We start from the raw sequence: 16,800 nt of genomic DNA, 5'->3' as shown, positions 1-16,800 counted from the left end.
CTGTGAAATGTAAATGTCTCCACTGTAAGAATAATAAAGGCTAATCCAATCCAAACCAAATGTTTTGAATACATGTAATCCTAAAAATAGGATTTGAAGAGTCGATACAAGTTGATGATGCACAATAATAAATATCCTTTGTTATTTTAATTGACAGGTGACAGGTGACAGGGTTCCAATTCTGACTCGGCCTCCTCCCATTGAGCTGGCGTTTCCCCCTATGCCTGCGTGGCTTTTCTCAAAGTACTCCAGTTCCTTGCCATACTCCAAAACCATGCGCTGTAATTATTCACTTAAATTGCCCTTAAGTATGATTGCGAGTGTGAATTGTGCTTGTTTGTCGACACGTGTCCTACAATTGTTATCTACCGACTGCCCAAAGGTAGCTAGAACGGGCTCCGGCACACCCTGCGATCCTTGTGAGGATCAACAGTTCAAATAATAGATGGGAGGAATGGAAGATTGTAAAAATGTGAACAGTCTTCTCACCCATTCTTTTTTTTGGCTGCAAATTACCGTTTTGTGTCGAGGAGCATGTGTGTCTTTGTGAGTGTGTGTGTGCTTGTGCGTGTGTGTGTGTGTGTGTGTGTTGTGGAAAGTCAACATCAAAGTAAGGAAAAGTGGGTTTAAGTGGAATTAAAATGGTTTGCTTTTTTTGTCATGCAGAATTGTATTTGTCCACAAAACGCCTGTGTTATTTATAAACCACATTAGACTTCCACATTTGGATGACAGGTGCGCTGTAGCCCACCCCAGCTTACTATGCTAACCAATCAAAATTCGAATACCTGTGCCACAGTAACAGGGAGAGAAAGGCAGAACTGCTACCAAGCAACCCAGATAACCAAGAAGGGGCGTCAAGGCTACAGGAAAGAATAATAAATAAAATAAACACAGCAGAGGTTTGAGGGGTGCACGGGAGGGGGGGCATCAAGTGAAAGATTGAAGGAAGGAAAGCCGGCATGATGAGGGAAGAAGGGAGGGTCCAGCGAGCATAAAGGGATGAGGATAAAGCGCTGGTCACAGCCCACTGATTGGAGTCGCTCGGGCCAATCAATTTGAGCAGGTGCGTGACCGCAGAGGGCCGGCATAAATCACACACACACGCACACAAAGGAATACTCGCTCATTACTGAGGAGTTTAGCGAAAAGCAGAAAAAGCTCAACTCAAATACACAGTCCTTCAAAAGTAGTGGATAGGTAAGGGTTGTTGTTATTATTATTATTATTGTTGTTGTTGTTGTACGACAGATGCAGTGTTTGCTTTAAGAATGCTGATAGAGAAGTAGAGAGAAGGTCAGAAGGAATTGCATTGTGTCTTTGTAGATCTGGAGAAAGCGTACGACAGGGTGCCCAGTGATGAGCTGTCGTATTGCATGAGGAAGTCTGGAGTGATAGAAGCGGTATGTCAGAGCGGTGCAAGACATGTATCATGACTGTAAGACAGTTGTGAGGTGTGCTGTCGGTGTGACGGAGGAATTCAAGGTGGAGGTGGGACTCCACCAGGGGTCAGCTCTGAGCCCCTTCTTGTTTGCTATGGTGATGGACAGGCTGACAGACGATGTTAGACAAGAATCTCCTTGGACCATGATGTTTGCAGATGACATTGTGTTCTGTAGTGAGAACAGGGAACAGGTGGCCGAGAAACTAGAGATGTGGAGATATACCCTGGAAAGGAGAGGAATGAAGATCAGTCGCAGCAAGACGGAATATATGTGTGTGAATGAGAGGGATCCAAGTGCAAGAGTGATGCTACAGGGAGAAGAGATAAAGAAGGTGGAGGATTTTAAGTACTTGGGGTCAACTGTCCAGAGCAATGGAGAGTGTGGAAAGGAGGTGAAGAAGCGTGTCCAGGCAGGCTGGAGCGGCTGGAGAAAAATGTCAGGTGTGATGTGTGATAGAAGGGTTTCAGCTAGGATGAAAGGAAAAGTGTATAAAACAGTGGAGAGATCAGTCATGATGTTCGGACTGGAGGTGGTGCCACTGAAGAAAAGACAGGAAGCAGAGCTGGAGGTGGCGAAGCTGATGTTGAGGTTTTCTTTGGGAGTGACCAGGTTGGGTAGGATCAGGAATGAGTACATTAGAGGGACAACTAATATTAGAGGTGACAATTTGGATGTTCAATCGGCCTGTCATGCATGTTTTTGGAATGTAGGAGGAAACCGGAGGTGTCTTGAACTCATGACCTTTGCACTGTGAAGCCGGTGTGCTAGCCACTTGACTACCGGGCCACCCATGAGACCATATGTTATCGTCAAAACAATCTTTGTTTGATCAGTTCATGTATTTTGTTTTTATTAAAGTTGGACATACATGGTAATCAGAAGGCAAATTTAAGGAAGTAATCTCGCAGTTTAAGCATTTACATGAGAAGAAGGGGTTCATGTAATCTTTTTTTTAACAGTGTGCTGACCTCACATTTCTTTAGACGGAATAAAAAAGGACGAACAGACACATGAGGAATCCCAGACTTCATCTCGGAAAATGAAAATCAGATGTTGATTACAGGGCTGATGAAAGCGAAAATGAAAGTAAATGTGATCAAGGGAGAGAGGGGTGATTGACACGGAACGGGAGATAGGAAAATAGGGAGGGAAGCCACGGCCACAAAGGAGACGATGCAATACATCTCGCTTTGTTTCTATCAACCAACCTATTTTCCTGAATTCCTCAAAAAACCGATATACAAACACATCATCAATCTTTGTCACATCTGAATGCTTCAAGAATTTAAATTAGACAGGAGTGTTGAACTGACCTATCAGAAAAAAAGGATATAAACATTGTAAGCTTGTTCAACGACGTTGAATTCTAACAACAAACAACTCAATTTCCACACAAATACTCATTAATACAAGCCATAATTGTTCACAAAGCAGAGTATCTTAATCATTACCTGAGACACAGTGACACACAAGTCATTGTTTCCCTGTGGTTAACACGATCAGCCATTGCTGTCATCCTGGTTTACTTTCTGATTACAGTTATCACCGTGGATTCAAGAACAATGGCTACACCACTAGCACTCTTGACAAACGGCACGTTCTTGTCTGTCTGCATTTGACTGTATCATCTGGTTTTGACTTTGTAGTCAGGGACTGGCTGCTTCATCGTGAATCATTCACTATTAATCATGCTGGAGGTAAGTTACAGCTCGATGATATCGACTAACCTGAGTAAAAGCTGGAAACATGGTACTTAAAAAAATGATGTCCAGTAGGTTTGAAAGAAAATATTGACACCTTGTAAGCGATCAGGATTAAGGATGATAATGTCTTGGTTTTGGTAGTTTATATTTTCACTAGGCTCATTAGGGTGGTCTTTCCTTGTGTAGTTTGCTGTTCTATCCATGCCTGGGTGGGTTTACCTTGAGTACTCCGGTTTCCTCCCACATTGCCAAAAGGTCCACGCTAGGTTTTTGGGAACATTTTAAATGAAAGTAATTTTTTGCCACTGACCCAAAAAGATGCGTATCCATGAACATTTCAATTGTGGCTTTGATGAAAAAGCTATTTATTTAAAATTACAACCACACATTACTCAGTATATGGAAGACCATTCACCAGAGTTTCAGCTATTTCTGTCAATTTTTAGTCAATTTATGGCTTTCCCAAGATGTGTTCCAAATGTCCACCATTTCGTTGCAAGCAAACGTGTACTTGTCTGACAAAGTTGTCAATCACACTTTCAAGTTGTTTTACACACTCCTCTTTCGTGAGAAAACATTGCTGCAGTGAGGGACTCAGTAGGACCACAATCACCGTTTGGTTCGGGGCCGCCACAAAAATGGACAAAATCCGACTTCAACGGACAGTTAGGACGGCGGAAAAAATCATTGGCACCGCCCACTCTTGAGGACTTGCACACAGCAAGAATCTGAACAAGGGTGCGGAAAATCCTACTGGACCCTCCGCACCCTGCCCACCACCTTTTCCAGCTACTCCCCTCAGGCAGGCGCTACCGATCCATGCGCACCAAATCCAGCAGACATTTAAACAGCTTCTTCCCCCAAGCCATTAACTCTTTGAACTCTTCAACAGTAGCCAAAATGGAACTGTATAGTGCCACTTAGCAGTTTTTTTTACCGGAAACAAATTCCTTGTGTGTTCTACATACTTGGCAATAAAGATGATTCTGATTCTGATTCTGATTGAAATGCCCATGGGTATGCATCTATTTGAGGCACCCTGTAGTTATGGTTTCTTCTCGGGGGCCGTTATGAATTAAGGGGAAGTCTTTAAAATGTTTAACGCCCTCCACATTTTACATCTGGAGCAAACAACAAATTAATAAATAACTAATTTACAACAGCGTCCTTCATTACAGACAGTGGCGTTTTAGGTGGTTTAATTACCTGACATGTTTCAGCCTGACATTGAACCACCTAAAACGCCACTGTTTGTCATAAAAAAATCAGTTGTAAATTAGATTATAAGAAGACAATATGAACTTAATGCAACTAATGAATAACTCGTTTTGACTGTTAATGACTGTTATTTTGGTTTACATGGAACAATTTGAAAATTTGTTTCGGACTTTAGCAAGCATCATGGCACTTGATATTTGTGATTTGCTTTTGTAGGAAGGATAAAATGATGTGCCGGGCCAGATTTGGCTTCCGGGCCTTGACTTTGACACCTGTGCTTTAAATTGTCCAAAGGTGTGATTATGAGTGTGGATGGTTTTTCGTCTCTGTGTGCAATGTGATGGTGCCTACTGCAACCATTTACATTTTAAAATTGAATAAAGTAGTAAATCCGATCACAAAATATTAAATCGCAATGAGGTTACTCCGTGATTTTCTCGTTCGACACTTACTGTAAAACACTAAGGTTTACTGACAATGTTTTATGTCCTTCCAACTTGGCAATGACTGTGATCAGTCTGCAAATGTCAACCAGGACTTGTTTGAGGAGCTTGTGCTGTCATCTGGAGGGATGATTTCGATGTCAGGAAAACAAAGCCGCAAGCTTGTAAACAATGGTGAACCTCCCAAAGGTGGATATAGTCATGGCAGCGGCTCAATCAGACTATAGGTCAACATTGTTCGGTTTTCTTCGGGGAGGGGGGCGGGGATCTTTTGTGCAGGGCCACTGTTATTATTGTACAAAGCGTTCATCTCCCAACACACGCTAACAAAACTATGTTGCTGGATCTTTTTTAAGGCTTTAACATAGCAGGCTATCGTGTTTTAATTGCTAAAACACAGAATCTAAAAATGTCATTGTGAAGCGTCGTCTTGGTTCAAAGCCTCCTCCGCATGTACAGTACACGCACTTATCTTCCTTAAATGTTGTAATATGTAGAGATGATGACCTATTGATTTCTGCTTTAGGCACGTTTGACAAGCAGGTGGCTGCCGGAATACACTCAGGGCGTAATCGCATTTGTTCGCTAATTAGCACTTGACTTACTACACTGAGACGGGGGCGCTGACAGCGACTGGCAAGCAATGACCGATAGGTCTGGATACGTATACGTGGTGAAGAGTCTTCTAATTCGGGCAAAATTTTGTGGCAAAATAGACCAGTTAGCAATAGCATTAAGATCGTGGAGTGAAATGCAAAGTGATGTGGTTGTTATAAATGCACAAAGTGTTGGTATGTATGCAGGAGCAGGGTGGAAATTTACACTCCATTCCAGACGAGACCTTACCCAGCTTTGTTTTTTTCAAATGCTGTATTTTCTGGTGTATAAGGCACACACAAAAGCCTTGATTGTTTTCAAAAAATAATCCTGCGCCTTATACGCATATGCACCTTTTATTTGAAGTAATATTGAGCCGCAACAGGTCTCACAATTACTGCCAGCAGTCACTGTCTCCATTTGCCTCTTTGGAAGAAATCATGCATTACCCCAGCCTCTACTGTCGCGCCTGATAATGTGATGTTCTTTATATTTGGATAATGTTTCTACATTTATATATTATATTTGGAAGACTTTGTTCATTCATTAAAGGTGCTCCTTATAGTCCAGTGTGCCTTATACAGTCTGTGGATTTAGTTTTACACCATTCAATGGGGTTGCACGTTATACTCTAGTGTGCCCTATACACCGGAAAATACAGTACTGTTTAGGTCCTCATTTTCAAATACATGTCGTCAGAAGAGAGAGAAAAAATAGTGATTATGATCAAAACCTTATGAAACTTTATGGCTCAATGGAACTCAACTCATTCACTGCCATTCACAAATTTATTCAGGAATTTAAAATATGGCATCGACCGTCACTCCCGAATTTTTCTTACGGGGGTGTCGATAGAGAGCTGGCCAAACCTCTAGCAGTGTTTTGCCCTTCCGCAAGGGGGCAGCATCTCCCTTTTTTCCATGTTAGCGCTTTGTTCCAGCTTCATCTCTTGTTTAAGCGCTATGTAACCTAATATGTATGAATAGCATTATATTTTTGGAAAGCCACCCTCATTTCAAACTCATATAACTCCAGAACCATATAATTTAGGAAGTACAGTAACTCTTTTGTTAAGATGAAAGAATAGAGTTTAAGGTTTCTGACGCTGTATTGTCCCACCTCAAAACCCATCTGTTTAAAATTGCTTTCAATGTCTAGTTCAATCTGCTATTGTATTATTTATCATTTTATATATGGTTTTATTGTAGTGTGCTTTGTTTTTATTGTAAAGTGTCCTTGCGTGTTTTGAAAGGCGCTTGAAATTAAATGTATTATTATTATTATTATTATTATTGAATGTTTATGTTGTCCTAAAACGCAATATTCTGTGGGTCCTGGAATTCGAGTGACAATGACAAAAACCCTGGCACTGGAGCGGACACATTTTTGCACGTGTGGCGGTGAATGAGTTGAGAGCAATACATCTACCAAAGCTTCGAAAAATCTCAATCAATTCAATAAAAAGTGTTGTTGACATTGTCCGTTGAGGTCAGAAAACACAATATCCATCCATACATACATATTTACACACTATACTTCAAAAGGGACATTGCATCATCTGCGGGCCATATTTAACGCAGCACATACCTCACAAAGAAGTAAGTGAATGTGCATCGAGTATGTGTTTCGCACCCCAACAATTATGCGCATTGGACGAGGGAATAAAGCGCAAGTGTGCACGCGTAAGCGTGCTCTAACTAAATGGAAAGGCCTAATCACCTCACGGGGAGGAACCTCATCTCCTTCCGCCGTCTTTTAACATTAACGGATATTAACGGCCCCCAGTGCTCCTTCGCTTCCTACAAAGAAATGAAATACATCATTAATGGTTTATCACAAACACTGCTAATGCCTGATACAGACAGACCTCTTACCATGAATAAATGATGGCACTGGGGGAGGGGGTGTTTTGAAAGCTGACAAGGCTAAAAGGGGGACTGGGGTGGGGATGGATCCGTTTTAGAGATTTACCAGGATGGAAGAAAAAATGCTTGATTTAAGCCCGTGTTTTTTATGTTGTTTTTTTTTTGCGGCTGCAATGTCATAAGGATCATTGAAACTGTGGGTGTTCAACTCTGAAAAGTTGATTGGCTGGTGATGTAAACGAGCATTTGCGGTGTCCGTATTCACGCCTTGTCAGGTTTCATTCTGTAACAATTCCAAAAAAGGACTGTTCAAGACTTAAATTTCGTGGGCCTGTTTGTAGATTCCAAAGGGAACTAGAAACTTAAATGAGACCATTGTAATCCAATGGGCAGTCTGATAGTCGAGTGATTAGTACGCCAACTTCACAGTGCAGAGGTCGTGACTTCAAATCCCGTGAGGATAAAGAGGATAAAGCAGTCTTGAAAATGGCTAGATGGATGGATGACCCTTTATTTGTCTCACAGTGGAGAAATGTACATTTCACAGCAGCAAAGTTATCAAAGGAAGAGGAAAGGAAAGACGTAGAAAAATAAAATACAGGAGTTGCTGGAAAGGCAGCCCATCTTGCGGTGAGAAAACAAAATAAATAATGTGACACAACACAAAAGACACAGACAGTCTTCAATCTTAAGCACTTTCTGCACCCACTTTGTTGCATGAAGCAGTTCTAGATTAAAGAGGAGAGGATCAAAGCATCCTTTTCACCAGTGGATTAGGGACATCATAGTGGACTGGGCATATCTTCTACAAGCTAAATGTTGAAAGCAAACACAAAGCTGTAGCATCCATTGACGAAAAAAGAGACTGTCTCACATCTTCTGTCCCACGTAAATCCACTTCAATTCCTAGCCGCGACCCACAGTTCCATATACGCATCGACGTTCTTCACAGACGCTCCGCAAGCTATGCACCCATCGAGCCGCATACTGTCCAACAGCACTGACCTTTCCAGTGAACAAAGCGGGGCTGTGAAAATGCTGACCATTACAGGCGCAAAAAAAGCACAATCACCCCAGAGCTGTCCAGCAATGACAGTGAAATGGCCATAATTGTTGTTCACATACAAAATTGGAAATTTTGGTTTGGACTACGGCAAGCATCATGGCACTTGACCTGCTTGCCCTGCCAAATAAAATGATGTGGCAGGCCAGATTTGGCCCACGGGTCTTGACTTTGACACCTGTGGTTTAGTGCATCTTGTATATGCTGAGGACTATCATTCAACTATTTTTACTGATGTGCTAATTTTTGGCTGATTTTATTTTGTAGTTCCAATGTTTGTCTTGACATGGCATCACTTTTACAAGGGATTGGTTGATTGCATGAAATGTGAAATGAAGTATTTTTAATGCACCCTGGAACCCGATAAAATGCTGAATTGGCCACCGAAATGAGCACTGTCCCTCAAAGGGTTAAACAGAGGATCGCAAATGTCACTGCATGTCCTCCCCTATTTTTGTCCCCAGTCGTTTGTCCATTTGAACCTTCTTTAAAAAGTCACCCTCTCGTCCAGTGTCCTGCCAGCTCGCTTCGGTGCTCATTAACCTTCCTCAGGGGCGGCGATTTATCTCTCAATTCACATCTCATTCGTTGAAATAATGACTTTGCCCCGTCGCCTTGTTTAACTTTTCCAATTAAAAGCGGAGGCTTACTCTATTAACCTCACTTTCACTCCTGCCATTTTTCCAGGGTAACATTGTTTTGTAGAGGGCCACGGGGACATCTAAGCAGCTGTATTTCAATCCCAAACTGGCACCGGTCCTTGCAAGGTGACAGCGAACGGCAGGCGTGATGGTGAATTATGGGACCCGGATGGAGAGGGCAGATCATACATTTCTATCTTGTCTAGCTTCCCATTTATGATGATGAACACTGCAGCCTTGTAACACACACCCGTTTTTGCTCTCCTCCACAACCATTGACTATAATTTTTCTTTCTTATACCGTGTAGTATACAGCAAGTGTTAAAAGCGCTGGAATAAAATACAAAACGGTGTCTGGGCTTCACCTCAGTGGAAATTAACTTGATCAGCTACTTTGGGATATTTTTGGTGGTGTCTCCTAAAATTTAGACCGATCGCTCTCATCTTGGAATAACTCCATTCATGAAAGTTGAAAGGGTTAAATAGATTGAGTTCATCTGATCGTCCTCTTTCGTGAAATGCGTAACCTAAAATGCTGGGGAAAAGATTTGTAACTTGCATCTTCATGCAAGTATATGAAATGAAAGTTTCAAAGTGGCGTTCCTTACCATGGTTGTTTTCATCGTACTCTTCCTGACATTGAGAAGAACGTGCTCCTCCTTGCCTTCCCGCATTGTAAGGTCAGTCTGCAAAGATATTAAATTATGCCCAATAAGCTGCAGTAATTAAAAAGTCAATTGCATCACAGTGCCATTGTCAGCATGAGTCAACTGCAATCTAATATTGAAGGACATGTATGGGCCGTACATTTTAATAGTGGGGGCGGCAACCCGGTTTGGGATTCTGGTGTTTAAATTACAAGGTAATGCAAGTTAAACATGGTAAAATAACTAAATACTAATAAAATACAGTAATAATAATAATCATCATCATCATCATCATCATAATAATAATAATAATAATAATAATAATAATAATAATAGTTTTTTTTTCAAATCAATGGCTGTAACTACCAGTATCTCTGGGGTCTCCAGGTTGTTCAAGATGCTGCTGATTGGTTCCTAACAGGAGCTCATAAGAGGGAGCACATCCTCCCAATTCTGGTTTCCCTTCACTGTACCTCAATTTATTTAAAGTCATTCACTGCCATTCACTAATTGATTCGGGAATTGAAAATATAACGTAGAGCGCCATTCCCAAATTTGTTCGGGTTTTGTTTTTTATTGTGGGGGGCCGATAAAGCAATGGCCATTGCCTCTGGCAATGTTTTTTACCTGCCACAAGGAAGCAACATTTCCCTTTTTTTCAGGTTGGCGCTTAATTGCTCCTTCAGCTGTTTTTAAAGCGCTATCTAAACCAATATGTATTGCATTGTATTTTGGACAGCTGCCCTCATTTCAAGCTCATATAACTCCAGACCCATATAATTTAGGAATTAACTCTTTTTTTCTGATGAAAGAAGGAAGTCTGATGTGTCTTATAGTGCATTGAATGTGTATGTAGTCCTAAAACTCAATATTCTGTGGCTTCTGGAATTTGGGTAACAATGACAAAAAATCCTGGCATTGGAGTGTACACGTTTTCACATCATCTGGCAGTGAATGAGTTAAGACAATTTTGTTTTATTGAAATGACCTTGCCCCAGTTTACCTATCTGAGCTCTTTCACTATGACACAATTGCCTGTTGCCTATGAAACAGAATCTACTTGAGGTGCTGAAGAAATTAACTCAGAAATTTTCGGTTGCCAATTCAACCCTGCACCTCTGCACTGTGAAGAGGACCAGCGTGCCGCCCCCCAGGCGATGCTACATTGACATGACATTGACATGAACAGATAAACACTGGTTTAGGTAAAACCTGCATTTTGCTCTTATAATTGGGTGATTTCTGCTGGGATATCTCCGCTGTCAATCCTGTGGATGCACTCTTGGGAAGTCAGCTCTCATGCTCTATTTGATTCTCTTGCCCTGTTCCCATGCCCTCACACACTGAAAGAGAATTAGCAAATAAATCCACACGCACACACGCGCACACACATGCAGACAAACATACACACCCACACACACGCACGGCCATTTGTTTGTTAAACCGTTACATTGTTTTGAGAAGTGTAAGAAACACAAGCAAAAGTTCTACGAATAAAATATCTTCTGTAAATCCATCACTTGCCTTCATGGGATGCTAGAATGCACTTGAATGTATGAGCATGCAGCAAGATGGTGGACTCCACCAGAACCTAATATCACAAAAAAAAGGTCAATAAAAATCAGACAACTCCGAAAAGACTTGCTCGGGGGTGTGAACTCTCCATTTGTTGGTGAGTGTCTGTGTGAGTGTACTTCCCAACCGGGTGAGCAGTGTCCATCTATTACATTTTAAGGAAGGTTAAATGAACGCATGACTGAAAATGAAAACAAAAGGAGCAGCAGTGACAGCATTTCTCACCTTGCCTGTGTCTGTGTGTATGTGCGTGTGTGTTTATGTGTGTGCGTGCGTGCGTGTGTGTGTGTGTGTGTGAGAGAGAGAGAGTTTGTGGAGAGACGAGCTGAAAACAACAGATCAATAGGTTTACCGTGGCCTGCAGCCAGTAGCTGGAACATGGTGTGTGTGTGTGTGTGTGTGTGTGTGTGTGTGTGTGTGTGTGTGTGTGTGTGTGTGTGTGTGTGTGTGTGTGTGTGTGTGTGTGTGTGTGTGTGTGTCGAAAGAGGAAAGAGGGAGAGAGAGAGGGGGGGGGAACAGACAGAGAGAGAAAGCGAGAAAGAAACAGACAGAGAGGGAGAAAGAGAGAGAGGGAGAAAGAGAAAGAGAGAGAGAGCGAGCGAGAAAGAGAGAGAGAGAGAGAGAGAGAGAGAGAGAGAGAGAGAGAGAGAGAGAGAGAGAGAGAGAGAGAGAGAGGTTTCGACTTTATCCCCTCCTCAATACATATAATACATCCATTGAGTCAGCCTGAAGGGTCCGGGACCCCCCACAGTGATCACATTTATTTTAGAATGTGGACAACTTTCACTTCAGGACAGTTGAATATTGGATGAGTTCTTATTGTCGCGGTAATATGTGCTGAACCCTCATCATATGTTGAAAAAAAAAAATCAATTCAATTGCGATGTGGGTCATTTTTACCCGTCTGGAAAAATCCACACAAAACAGTGAAATAACTGAGATGAGATGTTATAAACATATTTGAAAAGAGAGACAACATATTTTCTACCCCGTTGGGATATTTGAGACCTGTTTTGAAAAAAGGAAAAATAAAGGATATCCAGAAAAGGGTAAAATTGACTGTAACATAATATGAAAGGCATAAACAGGGATTAGGTAGGCAACAGATTTGCTTTTGGAATGAGTAGAAAGTTATTAGAGTTGCTATTTTGTACTTCTTCTGAATCTCCCCCCCCCCCTCTCTTCATCGCACACAGTTTCACCCAGAGTCATATTACCTATCAACTGGAGCTTGATTAATTAGCCTTTAATTGGTTGTCATGTCACCGAACAGTCAAGTGACAGCACCCATGAGGCCGCTATCACACCAGAGTGAGGCCGAGGACACCAAAGCCAGAACGCCAACGAATGTCAAGAGAAGAAGACAGGGGAAATCCAATTTTTTAACTTGTGACTAATTTTGCAAAACTCTTCACTGAGGAAACGAAAAACAGCAGAAACTCTGCAAAGTTGCATTTCATACGTACATTGTCGTACTCTGGGAGAGTACAGGAATACACGAGGTCAGAGAACAATGTCCACCACACAAACCGATTGCTGCAGGCCGAGTTCATTGGAGTCATGTCGATGTTTTGTCTTTAATCAGTGTTTTTAATGCTTGTAATCAAAACTACCCTGGAGGGGAATGAAAAGCATATTCAATCAAATTGAATTGCTCTTCTCTGCAATTTCTGATCTACCAGGCACAGAAAGACAGTTAATAAAAAGCCTATTTGTCAGGCTGTCGCCACGCGTGCCTCAAATCAATGTAGACTTAAGAGTCTTCCCTTTCTCGATAAGACTGGGACACAAAGTGCACAAAAAACCCAAAAACATGTGAATGTTTGTTTCTCACAGCGTTCAGTCAACAATCAGACAAATACGAAAGGAAAAAATGCGTCAGCTGTGGAGCACAACACCACACCTTTTTTGCCCTTTCAACGAAAGCACTTCAGCTTTTTTTTTAAATTTTGTTAATTTTCCATATAATTTACCATATTTCCCGGTGTATAAGGCGTACTGGAGTATAAGGCGCAACTCCAATGAATGGTGTATTTTCAAAAATGTTCCTACAGTATATATAAGGCGCACCAGACTGTAAGGCACACCTTCAATGTAAAGAAAAAACGTTTTCCAAATATAAGGCACACCACATTATAAGGCGCTACATTAGAGGCTGGTGTTACGTACAACTTCTTGTACAGCGAGAAATGGAGTCGTGGTTGCTGACGGTCGTTTCGAGACCTGTTGTCTCAATATTACATCAAACATTTTGTGCTGCGCCAAATCCAACAAGAGCAAATGGAGAGCTAATCCAAGGAGGAGTTTTCCCTCATAATTATCCATCATCCATCCTTTTTCCATACCACTCATTCCTCATCAGGGTCGCGGGGGGTACTGGAGCCTATCCCAACTGTCTTCGGGCACCAGGCGGGGGACACCCTGAATTTGTTGCCAACCAATCACAGGGGACACAAAGACGTACAACAGTCACTCTCACACTTCCACCTAAGGACAATTTAGTGTTCAATCTGCTATGCATGGTTTGCAATGTGGGAGGAAACCGGAGGACCCGGAGAACACCCACGCGGGTCCGGGGAGAACATGCAAGCTCCACACAGGGAGACCGGAGCGGGACACGAACCGGCGACCTCTGCCTTGTGAAGCCGGCATGCTAATCACTCGACTACCGGGGCGCCCCCTCATAATTAATACATGAAAAATGTCGGTAGAGCATATGATCAATAAAGTTGTTAGCGAGAAGTAGCGATTGATTGGCTGATGGGATAAAGAATGGCTGGATGGAGGCGATGGAGGTCAGGGCCGAGGAGGGAAGTGTGCTGGGAGCGGTAGGGGGGTTATGCTGTTTGCTCTGATAGCTGTTTCAAATTTTCACCCTCATTGAGAACAAAGGAGTCTCTTGAGCCTCGTAATCACTGATAGACACTTACCACCATCCTGACCTTAAAAAAACGCAGGAGGGATGAACGCAAATATGGAGAGGAGGGGAAAAAAGGATGGACAAATGTGAAATCGAAGATCGGTGCTGAGGTGAACAAGGCATTAAACTGTAAATGAGAAGCGAAGGAGATTGGGGGGGGCTTATGATGGGGGGAGGGTGAACAGAGGGATATGTTCCAACATTTTCATCTACACTTGCTCATAAAGGTAAATAAATAAATATACAGTCAAAGAAAGAAAGAAAGAAAGAAAGAAAGAAAGACACTAGAATTCAAGATATTTCAGTTTTATACGTACAGTATAATGTACGTATACCGTCGGTTGTGTGTGTGTGTGTCCGCCGAGTCCCATCCATTAGTGATAATGAAGAAAAAGGGAGACCATTAGCTGTTAATGGACAAACACACAACCAAATTGCAGTCACACACGTATTCTCACACATTCTCTGTCTCACTCACTCACTCACTCACTCACTCACTCACTCATATATATATATATATATATATATATATATATATATATATATATATATATATATATATATATATATATATATATATATATATATACTGTGTTGTCTAATGGGACCATTACTCGCACAGTCATTCCCATGTTGGCAAAATCAGACTTGCAAAATAAAAACGCCGCACACAGCTCTCTCAACGTCTCCAAGGACAGGAAGTGAAGTGTTAGGCCAACATGGACGGGGCCGTTGGACTCACTTAGTCCATAACGTACTCATACGCGGGTGTGTGTGTTTGTAACGATGAGATGCAGTCTGGGGAATTCAAAGTGCCGGTTTGACTTTTTAATAACGGTCTTCTCACTTTGCGTCTCATCCCTTCATCCATTCCCTCCTTTGCCTTTCACATGCCTCCCGATTGTTTTGACTTCCCGTCCTCCGTCTCTTCCTCTTCCGCATCCTCTACTTTCCTTTCTGGCACTCTCCCGAGCTCCCTAAATGCTCGTTTCTTAACATCCTGCACCTTGCCTCTCATCACAAATCAAACCATTTGAGAGATAGTATATGTCATCCTCCTTGCCCACATCTCACTTGTTGAGGTATTTCCCAATTTGTTTTCATACTTTGTTTTTACCACACCAGTCACCCAACATTTCATTCTTTCGGTCGTTTCTTACAGGCTATATGCAAAATATACAATCTCTATTGGCCAAGTACATAAAACATGCAAATGCATTCTTTAGCAAGTGCCAAATTCACCTCGGAAAAAAAGAAACATCAACGTTAAGAGGTGCAAATGAGAGTTATCGGGGTGGAATTTGACAAATAAATAACATTAATAAATAAAATATAAATTAATTAATAAATAAAATATAAATAAAATAATAAATAACAATAAAAGAAAAATAGACCTCGCAACACAGACTGCTCACATCAAAGTTCATTACAAACCATCACAACAAAACAATAAAAATAGAACTCCATTTACTGGAAATGATTGAGTGGCCATTTCGTCTTCCCCATCCGGCTTTTTTCCCCACCCTCACTTTTTGTCCAAGGGTTTATTGATCCGCACACTCGCACCAATTTTCCAACTTAACCAGTCCATGTTCACGCCAGGCACATCCGTCGCTGCTGTCGAGCTTCCGGGTTTAATAGACCAGAGGAATCTGGTCAACAGGACACTTAGAACCCGCAGGCGACAAGCTCGTGTTTCTACATTGTGTCAGAGAACACACATCATTGTTATTTGTTGTTTTCCTGGTGGTTTTTATGTTTGCGATGAGGTGGAAATGACGGTTGGAAAGTTTTGTTGTTGTTTTTGCGTTTTTTTTGTGAATCGATGAGAAGGTTTCTTCAGCCGTCATCTGTACAAAAGTGAAGGTTTCGGACGTTTCGCCTCCTATCCAAGAGGCTTCGTCAGCGAACTAAAGTCTGACTGGTCGTATCGGCCCCATTTATATATCCTTAATGTCCAGACATGGTGGCGCCGGACACAGCTATGATAGGTCCCTACTCTCAGGTTGGGGGGGCAGAGGACCCCTCCCTGTTGCCCCACTGATTGTTCCTACATTCCTGACTAACGACTGGCCTATTACCCCCACTCCCACTGGTATCACCTCATCAGCATAACGACCCTCATCAGCATTACGAAAGTTGCCTAACCTGTTTTGCCTAAGCAGGCTATTGTATGAACGATCCAAATTGAACCTCACCCCACCAGACCGGTTTAATGAAGGATTTTGTTGTTTTTTAAGAATCGCTTCTTTTACCCCCCTTTCAAACCATCTATGTTCTTTCGCTAAGATTTTAACCTCATTGTCATCAAAAGAGTGGTTGCTAGCTTTTAGGTGCAAATGTACTGCCGATTGAGGTCCACTTGTATTATCCCTGCGATGTTGATAAAGTCTTTTTTTGAGAATTTGTTGAGTCTCCCCAATGTACTGCTCTTTACAATTTTCATTCTTACAATGTATGGAATAAACTACATTACTTTGTTTTTCATTTGGTAGCCTATCTTTTGGATGCACTAATGTTTGCCTTAACGTGTTAATCGTTTTTTTGTGAAGTGTGATGGCATTTCAAAATTTGGATTGGAGTTGCGCCTTATATGTGAAGTAATATTGAGGTTTCGCAACGACTGTCGACAGCCACAGACTCAATTTTCCCCTGGAGCAGAACTTGTGCATAACCCCAGCCT

The sequence above is a fragment of the Hippocampus bargibanti genome, linkage group LG18, assembly GCF_051943395.1.
Source record: "Hippocampus bargibanti isolate YZ-2025 linkage group LG18, ASM5194339v1, whole genome shotgun sequence".
Taxonomy (NCBI): Eukaryota; Metazoa; Chordata; class Actinopteri; order Syngnathiformes; family Syngnathidae; genus Hippocampus; species Hippocampus bargibanti.
The sequence above is the reverse complement of the archived record's forward strand: the minus strand, read 5'-3'. Positions refer to the sequence as shown.